General features: G+C 40.6%; 1 long non-coding RNA gene across 1 annotated transcript in view; it reads right to left on the reverse strand.

The window, feature by feature from the left end:
• Positions 1-148: 148 nt before the first annotated feature.
• The window catches only part of LOC124513049 (uncharacterized), an 84132-nt gene continuing 67652 nt past the window's right edge, over positions 149-16628 (reverse strand). Inside the window, exon 3 of the long non-coding RNA XR_006962287.1 lies at positions 149-627. This is a non-coding gene — a long non-coding RNA (uncharacterized LOC124513049). The remainder of the gene's footprint in view (positions 628-16628) is intronic.

A 16628-nucleotide genomic window follows, 5' to 3' on the forward strand; every position in this document is an offset into this window, starting at 1 on the left:
GCCGACTTTGGCTCAGATCACGATCTCGCGGTCCGTGAGTTCGAGCCCCGCGTTGGGCTCTGTGCTGACAGCTCAGAGCCTGGAGCCTGCTTCAGATTCTGTGTCTTCTTGTCGGTCTGCACTTTCCCCACTCTCTCTCTCTCTCTCTCTCTCTCAAAACTAAATAAACATGAAAAAAAGTAAAAAATAAATACAGTCAATAATATTGTAACAGTGATGTAATGAACAGGGGTAGCTATACTGGTGGTGAACACAGCACAATGTAGACACTTGTCACATCACTAGTGCCGTACACCTGAAGCTAAGGTACTGTTGTGTGTCAACTGTACCCAAATAAAAACAATAATTAAAAAAAAAACCGTAAATATCTAGACAAGGTAACTTATGCTGAGTGTTGAATCACTGCAGACATGAAGCGTAAAGTGGGATGGGAGTAGAAGTCGATCACGGCAGCCTGGCCAGGGAAGACGCCCAGAAGGAACTAGGCGCAAAGCAGACTAGGTTTGAAGGGTTGAAGCTGGACAGGCTGACTGGAGACCTGAACCCACCCACTGAGCTGGAGTGGCACAGAGCTACATTCAGGTGCTGGAACCGGGCTCGTTGCACGGAGGGGACCAATGACACCACCTGAGGGAGAGAAGAATACAGAAGCTGAGACCAAGCAGTTATTAAGGCTGTTTCCTTCCCATCGTGTTGACTGCTTAAGTCACTCGTGCATAATTTTTAACTGAAAATAAATACAAAGCCAAATTCTATCTCACAACAGAGCATATATCTTTCCCTTTCTATTGAAATAGTTACACTGGGTTCTTCTTCTTATGTAAAAGACAAAAATACTTCATTCAGGGAAGATAGTGATTTTGAAATTAGATAAAGGATCTAAGGAAATAAGCATGAATGTATTCCTTTCCTAAACCCAAATAATCCCCCAAGAAATTGAGAATATGAATATCAATTGCTTCTCAGCCTTTTGGCTGAGATCAAGTGGAGAATACGAATATCAGGTTCAATTCACTGATAGGAGATTTCATCCAAGATTTCTGGGTCTCTGGACACATAAGTTCAGTCCATGTGTCCAAGCTCCTCCCCAAAAGTCGGGATTGAAGATTTCCATGCTACTTGCTCAACCCTAGCTAGCTTTAATATGACATTTGTAGGAGCTTTAGCCCCGCCCTTACTCTTACTGCCCTGTGGATGTTGTCCACTTTGTCCCAAGTGAACCCTGAAAGATCTGCTTGCCCCCAAGCTTCATGTTTATGTCTGAGCCCTATCGTGTGTGCACCATTCACATGTTAGGGCTTCTTCTCTTATTCCTAGTTGCTTCTTGAGCTCTGAACTGCAGTCTTCTTGTCTTGGGCTATACTTACCTATTTTGTGTCAATCCCCTATTTCAGAAGCAGTAATATAAAAGACCAGAATATTTCAATTAAAACGGTCTCCATTGCTTCCAGTGAGAGCCTCTGTCAATGTTTATTCGGGCACTTCCAGGAAGCAACCCTTAGCAGGGCTCACCCATGGTTTCAGGTGCCCATTAATAGCACAGAAAGTTCTTGAATTGTCTCTTAGCTCCAAGCAGATTCCACGATCTATTTGCACTGTTAGTTGTAGCCTGTCCCCAAAATTTGATTGTATCAACAGGTCATTTAAGGTAGGTGAAACTAAATGTCATTTAAGAATGGTTCTGGATCCTAGTACGCTCTTATAGGAACCCTAGAGAGGAATTTATAGCACTCTATACCTTACTGGGTTTTTTTCTTTTTTACTATTGTATAAAAATTACCATAAACTTAGTGACTGAAAATAACATCCATTTATCTCACAGTTCTGTAGGTCAGAAGTTCTGTAGCTTAGCTCTTTCATAGAACTGAAATCAAGATATTGACTGAGCTGACTCTTATCAGAACACTCACAGGAAGAACTCACTTTCAAAACCATTCTGGTTGTCAGCAGAATTCTCCATTCCCTGCAGCTCTCAGTCTGAGGTCCCTCTCCTTGCTGGCTACTAACCAGAGTCCACCCTCAGATTCTAGAAGGAACCCACCTTCCTTGATTCGTGGCCCTCTCCATCTTCAAGCCAGCAATGGTACATCAAATCCCACTCATGCCTCCAATCTGACTTCTTCTTGCCACCAAGCAAAGAAAGTTCTCTAATTTTAAAGGTTCATGTGATTATATTTAAGCCCACCTAATCTTCCTTTGCTAAGGTCAATTATGTTTATGTTATGGGTTCAGTTGTGTCCCTCCCAAAAAAGATATGATCAAGTCCTATCCCACAGTATGCCAATAGTGTGACCTAATTTGTAAATAGTGTCTTTAAAGAGGTAGTCAAATTAAAAACAGATAGGGTATACCCTAATCCAATATAACTGATGTTCTTATAAAAAGGGAAAATTCAGACATATAGACTGGCAGAGAAAGAAGAGGATGTGAAGACACTTCGGGAGAATGTCATGTAAAGACAGAAGCAGAGATGGGACTGAGGCAGCTGCAAACCAAGAACACCAAGGATTGCCCTCCACCACCAGCAGCCAGGAAGGGACAAAGAAGGATTCTACCCAGAGTCTCAGAGGGAACACGGCCCTGCCCACACCTTGATTCAGACATCTATGATGAGGGAGCATAAGGCAAGCTGAGGGCAAAGCACAGCTACTATATCCTGCCCAGACACATGGGATATGTGATATTCCTCAGGCACACCTGGCTGCCCAAGAACAAAGGAAAGGACAGAAAACAAATGGTTGAACTGATAAAGACCACAAGATTTGAGTCTCCATCAGTTTACACATATGTTAGTAAATTACAAGAAAAAAAAGCAATCTTATCAATAGCCTAATCTCCAGAAACCTATAGCCCCCAACATCACCCTCCCCTCCATAGTGATGTGGGAAACAAAGACCAGAAGGAAATATAGATCCAGAAACTCCCTACCCTTCTAATGTTAATGTCTTACTAGAGGGGAAAACAACCTTAGCTTGACAATAGCTAGGGCTCCAATAATCTGTGAGTCTTCTTTAGCATATGGAAATCCCTTTAAGAAACTTCCTCATGACTTTACCTCCACCAGCTCCATAGTATATAACCAGTCACTCTTCACAACCCCAGTGCAGCTCTTTCTGCCCATGAATCCTGTTCCCGTGCTTTAATAAAATTACCTTTTTGCACCAAAGATGTCTTCAAGAATTCTTTCTTGGCCGTCAACTCCGAACCCCCACCACCACTCCAAAACTCTAACAATCTAGATTCCAGAACTGTGACTTTCTGTTGTATTAAGCCATCTAATTTGTGGTGATTTGTTACAGCAGTCTCAACAAACTGATACACCATGTAACATAACACAATCAAAGAAGTGATAACTCATTACATTCCCAGGTTCCAGGGATTAGGGTGTGTGTGATGTTGAAGACCTTTCCCAGAAGCTCCCTACCATACTTACTCTATAGTTCTTTTAAAGAATGTGGAGATCTTGTGTTCTGAGTTCCCCTAGTATCCCCTTCTCAGAACACATTCCGTTTTGCTCCCAAGGCAGAATGCAGACCCACTGATTTTCTTCAACTCTTTATTGAAGTGTAACTGATACACAAAAACTATACATTTTTAATGTATCAATTTGATGAGTTTGGGCATATGCAAATACCTGTGAAATCGTCATTACAATCAAAGTAATAGATCTATCCATCACCTCCAAAAGTTGCCTGTGTCCCTTTGTTTTCTTTTGTGTGTGTGCACGGTAAAAACATTTAACATGAGATTTACCTTCTTAACAAAAGTTTAAGGGCACAATACAGCATTGTTTTTTTTTTTTACTTTTAAAAGTTTTGTTGTATTTTTTTTTTCAATATATGAAGTTTATTGTCAAATTGGTTTCCATACAGCATTGTTAACTGTAGAGAGTATGCTACACAGCAGATCTCTGGAACAAATTCATCTCGCACAACTGAAATTTTATGCCTATTAAATTCTTCCTTGGTTCAGAGTAGTTTTTTTTTTAATTTCCTTAAAAGAACTTCCTTTTAGTATACTGAACTGGGGCTATTACTCTCTCCTCACAAAGCCCTGAGACACCTAGGCCCCTAAATTCTTTTTCAGGGGTTCCATCACCAGAAGTTGGAAAGACAGTTATGTAATTCAAATACCAGGAGCACTTTAGGTAGTCCCAAAGTGCTCAAAGTAGCTTTGTGAATGGTGACTCTGGATTACACAAGAGGGACACATGCACAGCCAGTGCATTAGGGAACTTCTCTGTAGTCTACCCTTTGCATAGCTGCTGCATTTGCTAAACGCAACGTATTCATCAAAGCAAGTTGTTCGTGTTGACCTCACTTGTTTAGAATGAAAACTCTGAGGTCTGAGCATTTTTTCTTTCCAAATTCTGAGCCCTCCCAAAGAAGGGGGAGTGATTTCCCTGCAGCCACTTAAGCCCCTGGAGTGAACTGCACAGACTTTTTCTGAGAAAGCTAGGACTTCTGAAGCACCTCTTGATCTCCAGATGCTCTGTCCGGTCATTTCCTGTCTAAACACAGATTGTGCTTCTTTTGCCTCTTTTTACAATTTTCCTATCACTTAACAACACTGCCCTCTCTGCCTTCTACATGAGAGTCTCTGCCAAACGTTTTCCCCATACGTAGGCAATGCATCATACTTTCTGAGAGCCACAATATCCATTAATAAGCAGAAATTATTGTGGGCTTGGGGCCCAGAGATGAGCCTTGACCCAAATGCCTTTCTCAACAGGCAAGAGGGAGAGAGCTGGCAGCCTCTGTCGGGTAGGAGGCTGGAGAAGCCAGCCAAACACAGCCATTCTGAACCAGCATGTGAGCACAGGACCTGAGCAGGTCTTTCCGGGGACTCAGACTGCAAAACATACTGCAGGCAGGAGGAGAAACTGAAGGGGTCACCCAGGGAAGAGAGGATAAGCCTCAGTCGTGACACAGAAGAAGGCATGACTGAATAGAAGCCACAGGAAAAGAAAAGTAAATAAAGGTAGTGTGAGAGTGGAAAGGAGGGAAAAGCAGAGACAGAGAAACAGAGATGGCAGAGTGGTAAGGTAGCCAGAAGAGGAAGCGACGGGTTCCACCTCTGAGGGCAGAGTCCAGAGGTCTTTAACCTCTGGAGCAACCCCTGCAGCAGTCATGATGGGCAGTGCAGCTGTGCCGGGGGCGTGCAGAGGGAGCTTCCTTAAAATCATTCCCCACCACCTAAGGTTATGGACCATTTGACTTCATTTTTTTAAATGGTATTTTCTTCCATGGTTCATACCCTCAAATGGATTCTGGCTCCATTATATAGGTTAAACTCAAGTTATTACACTTCAGATAAAGAACATTTACATACCACCACAAATTGTCCTCTTAATGGAAACACTACTGATTTTCTAAGGCAGACTTCAATTTTATATGTAAAAGCCAAGTTCCTATGAGCAGGTTCAAAGTGTTTAACCAAAAATTTACAGTACATGAAAGGGAAGGGTATCCTCCTAATGATCTCCAACTATTTAGGGAATGTATGTGGCCCAAAGTTAATGGCAATCACTGCTTTTAAACACTTTTCATAATATATATATAAGACTTTAATAGAAAACTGCACCCCAAGAACTATCACAAAGTGAAAACCTACATAACCATTACCAAAGTCAAGAAATGGAACATATTTCTCATGTTCTCCCTCAGTAACTGCTTCCTTCTTCCTCCTGAAAGGTAACTGCTACCTGTAATTCTTCTTCTGGTCCACACTTACCTTGGTTCCAATCTGTCCCCTTGGTCCTATGTAGCTGTCAAAGTGCTGCTGTGTTTCTTAGCAGATATCCCTGGGGAAAAACTGACCCAAATACTGGACTTACCCTTCTGGACTTCCTTTTCCATCCATATCTTCGCTCTATAATTCTTTACCACCTTGTTAACTCACTAATGCTTTCAAGCAGATATTTTTGGTTTATTTTTCCACCTTTCATAGCTATCTTCTATGTTATAGTTGGACTGAATTACTTTATCAGCCATCCCAGAAGTGGAAATCCCAGGCAGATGAAACCTGCAGTCACTCTTTTAACCTCTTTCTGCTCAGCTACAAAGAGCATGAGAGTATTTTCATGGCTCGGCATGCAGACATAGAGTAGTGAACTTGACCCCAGTATTTTATCTTCTTTTATATTAGCCTACAGTCTTCTTCTAGACATAGTACATAACACTTTGACAGCATCTGAACTTTCAATTGACCTTCTAAACACTAACTTATTTTTAACCACTTAACTGAAGGATTCTAGTGCTTATCCATTCAACACTTGTCTAACCAACATGCTGGTTTGCATTCACTTATAAATTCATTCAAATATTTATTGATGGTTTCTATGTGCCAAACATTGTTCTAGGAACTAAAATGAGATGGGCAAGAGTTTTGCCTAGGAAACCAAACAAATACTTGAATGAGTCAGAAAATTGACAGAGAGTGGAAGAAAAATGATTATGTATTAAGAAACGTTATGTGAAGAATTGATATAGACTGAGGTGAGAGAGTGAACAATAATCACTTTACCATGCAAATCCTGAAAGGCTTTTCTGAGGAGATGCTACTAAAGCTCAGATCTGAATGATAAGAAGGAACCACAGTGTGAGGTCAGAGAGAAAAGCACTCTAGGTAGAGCATAGAGTTTGTGCAAAACCTCTGAAGCCAGACCAAGCCTGATTCATTCAAAGAATAGAACACAGGCCAGCATGGCTGAGTGTAATGAACGAAAGGTAAGGTGATATAAGTGAGACAAGAGTCACAAACTGGACCCAGATTATGGTAGGTTTTGTCAACCAGTATAAGCAGTTGATATTTTATTCTCATTGTCATAAGTTTTGGGGAAGATTTAAGTGAGTTTGGGAAGGGAGAAGAAAGGTGGAGCTGACATGATCTAGGTTACATTTTTAAAATGATTTCACCTGGGTATCTCAGTCGGTTAAGCATCTGACTCTTGATTTCATGTCCTGTCATGATCTCAGGGTTGTGAGATTGAGTCCTGTGTCAGGCTCTGTGCTGACAGCATGGAACCTCCTTGGGATTTTCTCTCTCCCTCTCTGCTCCTCCACCACTCACTTGCTATCTCTCTCTCTCTCTCTTTCAAAATAAATAAGTAAACTTTAAAAAATATAAACATAAATATAATGATATCTCTGGCTTCCATGTTGTGATTATATTGTGTAGGAGTATATTAATTAGGGTTAAATAAAAAAATGTTTAAAAAATTACTTAGTGTCTTTTAAACAAAGGCTATTTAGTATAGGAATTTGTGACACAGCTAATAGAAGACCTAGGAGTTCAAACAAGGTATGGTGAAGCAACTTGAGATTCACCATGGCCTCTACTACTTCCAGGACAAAAGGAACCAAGAGAGGTAGCATGACCAGGGTCTAGATGCTGGAGTCATTCTACCCACATTATCATGGCAGGGGCCTCCTGGTAGAGGTAGGTCTACAGAAGATGGGACTATCTGGAGCAGCCAGAGCCACAGAAAAGATGTGGTATATGAGCCATCACAGCAAGCAATCTCCCACTAATTCCTTCTACTAGGCAAGTCTACTCAGAAGCCAGAGGGCAAGGGAGGCTGGAAAGTTCAGTTCTCTGGGGCACAGAGCTGAAGAAGAGATCAGAGAACAAAACTACAGTGGGCCAGCCCAGGGGACAAAAGTAGAAACAAGGAAACCAAGAGGAGGCTGCTGCAGCAGGCCAAATGAAAATTAGAGTAGACTGGACCAGGAGAGTAGAAGTGGAAATGAACATAAATGAATGGAGTCAATCTATTTGAAATATGGTCAACAAATATGGTCATTTGGAGAGTGGATGTAGCAAGTGAGATAAAGTGTAAACTTAGGGGTAACTCAGAGTTTTTACTTGAGCAACTGAAGGGATAATACCATCTACAAAGATGAAAAAGACTTTAAAAAATCAGTGGACTTCAGATGTGCTAGAGTTAAAAATTCTGTTCTGGCCATGTTAAATTCAAAGTTTCAGATCTCTATGTGGAGATTTCTAGTAGGCATTGGATATAGGAATCTAGAATTATGGGCAAATATCAGGACTCAAGATATAGACTTGGGAGTCATTGGTATATATGTTGTTTAAAAAAAATGGGATGCATGAAATTACCAAAGGAAAATACATAGACAGAGAGAAGAGGCCCAAGAGTCTTCCAGTACTGAATGCTGTTGACAAGTCAACAAGAATAAAAACAGAGACATGACCATTGTATTGGCAATACAAAGATCATTTATGATTTTGACAGTAGCCACCCAGTTTAGTTGAGAGCACAGAAGCCAAATTAGAACTGGTTGATGAGAGAATATAAATATCAAGGGGGGGAGGGACTATTTTGAAGAAATTTTCTTCCAATGAGGAGCAGAGAAATAGAGCTATAGCCACAAAGGAGTGAGTTTTTTCATCTTTTTAAAGATAGGACACTTAAGACAGGGTAGAAATTTGATTAGATATTGATGGAAATTATCCAGTAGGGGGATACAGAAGATATGAGACAGAGGAGGAAAACTGATAGAGCCAAGACCTTAAAAAGTTAAGAAAAATATGATGCAAAGCAAACAAATTGAGGGGTTTGGCCCTTGACAGGGACACTCCATCCACAGTAATGGAGGACAAATCAGAGTTGGCCTCAGAAGCGAGTAGGCTGGTAGTTGGGGATCTTGGAGAGATTCTGTTTGATTACATCTGTTTCAATAGTGAAACATGAGATAAGGTCATCAGCAAAGTGTGAGGGAGTAGAGTATGTAAGAGTTTAAGGAGAGTTTGAGAGAGGGTTTGAAATTGTTTTGGAAAATGAAAAATAAAATATGCAAGGGATGTACATTGTCCTCTATGACAGCATCATTGGAGTAGATGACTAGCAGAGTTTAACTAGGCAAGTGCAACAGAGAAATGAAGGACTTGAGGGAAGTTATGGGTTTATGATGGTGAACTATGGAAACAAAGTTGAGTCATTGGGAAATGAGTGGCTAGCTCTCCCCTATGTGGATGTATAACATACCTAGCTAATCACCTACATGACAGCACGCAATGCAATTTTCTTTCATTATGACAGAATGTGTGTATATGGCAGAACATCTGCTCAAAGCCAAGAATTACCAACCTGACCAAATCAAGGAATAGAATCCAAGGGTTTTCAATGAAAAACTATGAGTGTCTTCTACTTTGGGAGTTCATTCTTAATTCCTTACAAAATAAATAGTTGTATCATTCAATTATCTCTTCACATGATATAACTAGAGGGGGAGGGTATTAGTATCTTTATCTACTGACTGTGTGTGTATCTACTACTGTGTGTGTGTGTGTGTGTGTGTGTGTGTGTGTGTGTGTGTGTGTTTAATTTTGGTATTGAGATCCCTATGTGAACTCTGTAAACTCTACTAAGCTTGGTCAAATAAATCAGATTCTGACTTAAACAAAGATCCCCTTATTGTACAGACTGGCTTATTTCACCAAAATATGAAGCAGCCATACATTAGGACCATTTTTAGAAACCAGAAAACAGATCATAAGAAGCTCGGGGAGAAAAATCATTTTAAAACCATTTTATAGACTGTTACAAACAGACAGGATACCCAAGAAGTTAGGACTTAGGACTAAATTAATTGGATTACATATCATTATGTAGACGTAACCATAGTAATGGGAGTCTTCTTTTTTCTTTCAGCAATTTAAGCAACTGAAAATTTTTCAGAAGCTGCATAAATATGGGCAATATTCAACCTTTCAGGGCCTCATCTTCCTGTACTGTGAAATTAAGGGTTACTCTCATATAATCTCAATTTTTTTTAATTTTATGATTCTGTAACTATGACCAAGGATCAGAGGCTAAATGTTTTTAATAAAAGAATCCACAGCTGGGAGTAAAAGTAAGCCCCAAAGTGATCAAACCAGTATGGTAATGGCACAAAAATAGACCCACACATCAATGAAACAGAATAGAAAACCCAGAAATGAACCCACAACTATATGGTCGATTAATCTTCGACAAAGCAGGAAAGAATATCCAGTGGAGAAGAAGTCTCTTCAACAAATGATGTGGAGAAAACTGGACACCAACATGCAAAAGAATGAAACTGAACCACTTTCTTACACCAAACACAAAAATAAATTTCAAATGGATTAAAGACCTAAATGTGAGACCTGTAACCATAAAAATACTAGAGGGGAACACAGGCAGTAACCTCTTTGATGTCAGCCAAATGTGTTTCTTTCCAAGCAGGACAGAGAAAACGAACAGAGAATGGATTAAGATGAAAGTGTCAAATGGAGAATAACCACCACAGATATCAAGATCATTAACAGATCTTAAGATGTGGTTGGTCTATTGTGAAGACTGCTTACTGTGACCTTAACTCCAAGTGACTTGAATTCACATTTTAAAATATCATACCATGAAACTGGATCACTTTTTTTTTTCACCATACAGAAAAATAAACTCCAAATGGATGAAAGACCTAAATGTGAAACGTGAAACCATAAAAATCCACGAAGAGAGCACAGGCAATAATTTCTCTGACATCAGCCAAAGCAACTTCTTTCTACTGATATGTCTCCTGAGGCAAGGGAAACAAAAGCCAAAATAAACTATTGGGACTTCATCAGAATAAAAACTTCTGCACAGTGAAGGAAAAAATCAACAAAACTAAAAAGGCAACCTACAAAATGGGGGAAGATATTTGCAAATTTATAAAGGGTTGGTATCCAAAATCTATAAAGAACTTATAAAACTCAGAGAGAGACTGGAAGATAGTGGCATAGGAGGACGCTCGGCTCACCGCGTCCTGCTTATCATCACTTAGATTCCACCTACATCTGCCTAAATAACCCAGAAAACCGTGGAAGACTAGCTGAACGGACTCTCTGGAGCCAAGCATAGATAAGAGGCCCACGGAAGAGGATAGGAAGGGCAGAGAGGTGGTGCATGCTACACAGACTGGCAGGAGGGAGCCGGGGTGGTGGAGGGGCAGCCTGCCAGGCAAGGCAGAGCCTCTGAAGTCTGGCTTGCAAAAGCAGAGGGGCTGGACTCCGTGAGTTCTGACAACCAGCGGGACTTAACATCTGGAATGTTAAAAGTCAACAGCTCTGCTCTCAGAGAGCAGCAAGGGCGAGAGGACGCCGGGAGGGAGAGTTGTTGAGCCCCGGAAGACAGAGCTGAGCTTGGCAGGAAGACAAAGGCGCTAGCAAGCGCCATCTCCCTCTCCTATCCCCCCCAGCCGAAATTCCAAAGGAAACCAGTTCCCATCACCGAACTTGCTTGCACCTCGCAAACACCCAAGGCTGTGCTTCTGTGGATCCATCCCTCCGACCGGCCTGCCTCCCTCCTGTTGCTGCAGGGCCCCTCCCGCAGGGGACCACCTACAGCAAAGCGAGCTAAGCCTGCCCCTCCTGCCCCTGTGTACCTTACAGATTCACCCCAGCTAATAAGCCCTTGGTCAGATCCCATCAAAGCACCACCACAAGCCTGGCATGTGCAAGCAGCCCGGACAGGGGCCACACCACTCCACAGTGACTCCTGACCGTGGGAAAGGGGAAGATAAGGTACACACCAGTCTGACTGTGGCCCCATCAGTGGGCTGGGGACAGACATCAGGTCAGACTGCAGCCCTGCCCACCAACACAAGTTACTCCAGACAGCACAGGGGAAGTGCCCTGCAGTTCCGTGCCATTCCAGGGACTACCCAAAATGATGAAACGGAAGAATTCTACTCAAAAGAAACTCCAGGAAGTAGCGACTGCTAGTGAATTGATCAAAAACGATTTAGGCAATATAACAGAACAAGAATTTAGAATGAGTCATAAAATTAATCGCTGGGCTTGAAAAAAGTATACAGGACAGCAGAGAATCTATTGCTACAGAGATCAAGGGATGAAGAAATAGTCACGAGGAGCTAAAAAAATCCTATAAATGAGGTGCAAAATAAAATGGAGGCGACCACAGCATGGATTGAAGAGGCAGAAGAGAGAATAGGTGAACTAGAAGATAAAATTATGGAAAAGAGGAAGCTGAGAAAAAGAGAGATAAAAAAGTCCAGGAGTATGAGAGGAGAATTAGAGAACTAAGTGACACAATTAAATGTAATAATATATGCATAATTGGCATTCCAGAGGAGGAAGAGAGAGGGAAAGGTGCTGAAGGTGTACTTGAAGAAATAGCTGAGAACTTCCCTGATCTGGGGAAGGAAAAAGGCATTGAAATCCAAGAGGCACAGAGAACTCCCTTCAGACGTAACTAAAATCGATCTTCTGCACGACATATCATAGTGAAACTGGCAAAATACAAGGATAAAGAGAAAATTCTGAAAGCAGCTAGGGATAAACAAGCTCTAACCTACAAAGGGAGACCCATAAGACTAGTGACAGACCTATCTACTGAAACTTGGCAGGCCAGAAAGGAATGGCAGGAAATCTTCGATATAATAAACAGAAAAAAATATGCAGCTGAGAACCCTTTATCCAGCAAGTCTGTCACTCAGAACAGAAGGAGAGATAAAGGTTTTCCCAAACAAACAAAAACTGAAGGAATTCATCACCACTAAACCAGCCCTACAAGACATCCTAAGGGGGCCTCTGTGAGTGAAATGTTGCAAGGACCACAAAGTACCAGAGATATCACTACAAGCATGAAACCTAGAGACACCACAAAGACTCTAAACCCATATCTTTCAATAATAACACTGAATGTAAATGGACTAAATGCTCCAACCAAAAGACATAGGGTATCACAATGGATAAAAAACCAAGACCCATCTATTTGCTGTCTACAAGAGACTCATTTTAGACCTGAGGACACCTTCAGATTGAAAGTGAGGAGATGGAGAAGTATCTATCATGCTACTGCAAGTCAAAAGAAAGCTGGAATAGTCATACTACCAGACAAACTAGACTTTAAAGGTTGTAACAAGAGATAAAGAAGGGCATAATATAATAACTACAGGGTCTACCCATCAGGAAGAGCTAACAATTATAAATGTCTATGCACCAAATTCAGGGCACCCAAATATATAAAACAATCACAAACATAAGCAACCTTATTGATAAGAATGTGGTAATTGCAGGGGACTTTAATACCCCACTTACAACAATGGATAGATCATCTAGACACAGGATCTATAAAGAAACAAGGGCCCTGAATGATACATTGGGTCAGATGGACTTGACAGATATATTTAGAACTCTGCATCCCAAAGCAACAGAATATACTTTCTTCTCGAGTACACATGGAACATTCTCCAAGATAGATCACATACTGGGTCACAAAACAACCCTTCATAAGTATAAAAGAACTGAGACATACCATGTACACTTTCAGACCACAATGCTATGAAACTTGAAATCAACCACAGGAAAAAGTCTGGAAAACCTCCAAAAGCATGGAGGTTAAAGAACACCCTACTAAAGAATGAATGGGTCAACCAGGCAATTAGAGAAGAAATTTAAAAATATACGGAAACAAGTGAAGATGAAAATACAACAATCCAAATGCTTTGGGATGCAGCAAAGGGAGTCCTGAGAGGAAAATACATTGCAATCCAGGCCTATCTCAAGAAACAAGAAAAATCCCAAATACAAAATCTATCAGTACACCTAAAGGAAATAGCAGAACAGCAAAGACACCCCAAACCCAGCAGAAGAAGAGAAATAATAAAGATCAGAGCAGAAATAAACAATATAGAATCTAAAAAAAACTGTAGAGCAGATCAATGAAACCAAGAGTTGGTTTTTTTAAAAAATAGGGGCGCCTGGGTGGTGCAGTCGGTTAAGCGTCCGACTTCAGCCAGGTCACGATCTCGCGGTCCGGGAGTTCGAGCCCCGCGTCGGGCTCTGGGCTGATGGCTCAGAGCCTGGAGCCTGTTTCCGATTCTGTGTCTCCCTCTCTCTCTGCCCCTCCCCCGTTCATGCTCTGTCTCTCTCTGTCCCAAAAATAAATAAACGTTGAAAAATAATTTTTTTTAAATAAACAAAATTGATAAACCTCTAGCCAAGCTTCTCAAAAAAGAAAAGGGAGATGACCCAAATAGATAAAATCATGAATTAAAATGGAATTATTACAAACAATCCCTCAGAAATACAAGCAATAATCAGGGAATACTATGAAAAATTATATGCCAACTGGACAACCTGGAAGAAATGGACAAATTCCTAAGCACCCACACACTTCCAAAACCCAAACAGGAAGAAATAAAAAACTTGAAGAGACCCATAACCAGCAAAGAAATTGAATCAGTTATCAATAATCTCCCAACAAATAAGAGTCCAGGACCAGATGGCTTCCCTGGGGAATTCTACCAGACATTTAAAGCAGAGGTAATACCTATTCTTCTCAAGCTGTTCCAAAAAATAGAAAGGGAAGGAAAACTTCCAGACTCATTCTATGAAGTCTTTGATTCCCAAACCAGACAGAGACCCAGCAAAAAAAGAGAACTACAGGCCAATATCCTTGATGAATATGGATGGAAAAATTCTCAACAGGATATTAGCAAATCGAATTCAGCAGCATATAAAAAGAATTATTCACCATGATCAAATGGGATTAATTCCTGGGCTGCAGAGCTGGTTCAACATTCACAAATCAATCAATGTGATACATCACATTAATAAAAGAAAAGAAAAGAACCATATGATCCTGTCAATCGATGCAGAAAAAGCATTTGACAAAATTCAGCATCCTTTCTTAATAAAAACCCTCGAGAAAGTTGGGATAGAAGGAACATACTTAAACATCATAAAGGCCATTTATGAAAAGCCTACAGCTAATATCATCCTTAATGGCAAAAAACTGAGAGCTTTCCCCCTGAGATCAGGAACACAACAGGGATGCCCACTCTCACCGCTGTTGTTTAACATAGTGCTGGAAGTTCTAGCATCAGCAATCAGACAACAAAAGGAAATCAAAGGTATCAACATTGGCAAAGATGAAGTCAAGCTTTCACTTTTTGCAGATGACATGATATTATACATGGAAAACCCGATAGACTCCACCAGAAGTCTGCTAGAACTGATACATGAATTCAGCAAAGTAGCAGGATACAAAATCAATGTACAGAAATCAGTTGCATTCTTATACACTAATAATGAAGCAACAGAAAGATAAATAAATAAACTGATCCCATTCACAATTGCACTAAGAATCATAAAATACCTAGGAATAAACCTAACCAAAGATGTAAAAGATCTGTATGCTGAAAACTATAGAAAGCTTATGAAGCAAATTGAAGAAGATATAAAGAAATGGAAAAACATTCCGTGTTCATGGATTGGAAGAATAAATATTGTTAAAATGTCAATACTACCCAAAGCTATCTACACATTCAATGCAATCCCAATCAAAATTACACCAGCATTCTTTTCGAAGCTAGAACAAGCAATCCTAAAATTTGTATGGAACCACAAAAGACCCCGAATAGCCAAAGTAATATTGAGGGAGAGACCAAAGCGGGAGGCATCACAATCTCAGACTTTAGCCTCTACCACAAAGCTATAATCATCCAGACAGCATGGTATTGGCACAAAAACAAACACATAGACCAACGGAATAGAATAGAGATTCCAGAATTGGACCCACAAAAGTATGGCCAACTAATCTTTGACAAAGCAGGAAAGAATATCCAATGGAAAAAAGACAGTCTCTTTAACAAATGGCGCTGGGAGAGCTGGACAGCAACATGCAGAAGAATGAAATTAGACCACTTTCTTACACCATTCAAAAAATAAACTCAAAATGGATAAAGGACCTGAGTGTGAGACAGGGAACCATCAAAACCCTGGAGGAGAAAGCAGGCAAAAACCTCTCTGACCTCAGCCACAGTGATTTGTTACTTGACACATCACCAAAGGCAAGGGAGTTAAAAGCAAAAATGAACTATTGAGACCTCATGAAGATAAAAATATTCTGCACTGCAAAGGAAACAATCAACAAAACTAAAAGGCAACCAACGGAATGGGAAAAGATATTTGCAAATGAATATCGGACAAAGGGCTAGTATCCAAAATCCATAAAGAACTCACCAAACTCCACACCCCAAAAACAAATAATCCGGTGAAGAAATGGGCAGAAAACATGAATACACACTTCTCTAAAGAAGACATCCAGATGGCCAACAGGCACATGAAAAGATGCTCAACGTTGCTCCTCATCAGGGAAATACAAATCAAAACCACACTCAGATATCACCTCACGCCAGTCAGGGTGGCTAAAATGAACACATCAGGAGACTGTAGATGCTGGCGAGGACGTGGAGAAACAGGAACCCTCTTGCACTGTTGGTGGGAATGCAAATTAGTGCAGCCACTCTGGAAAACAGTGTGGAGGTTCCTCAAAAAATTAAAAATAGATCTACCCTATGACCCAGCAATAGCACTGCTAGGAATTTACCCAAGGGATACAGGAGTGCTGATGCATAGGGCACTTGTGTCCCAATGTTTATAGCAGCACTTTCAACAATAGCCAAATTATGGAAAGAGCCTAAATGTCCATCAACTGATGAGTGGATAAAAAAATTGTGGTTTATATACACAACGGAATACTACGTGGCAATGAGAAAGAATGAAATATGGCCTTTTGTAGCAACGCAGATGTAACTGGAGAGTGTTATGCTAAGTGAAATAAGTCATACAGA

The sequence above is a fragment of the Lynx rufus genome, unplaced genomic scaffold, assembly GCF_022079265.1.
Source record: "Lynx rufus isolate CCGP_SWC_20201006 ecotype Redwood Valley unplaced genomic scaffold, mLynRuf1.p SCAF_1, whole genome shotgun sequence".
Lineage (NCBI taxonomy): Eukaryota > Metazoa > Chordata > Mammalia > Carnivora > Felidae > Lynx > Lynx rufus.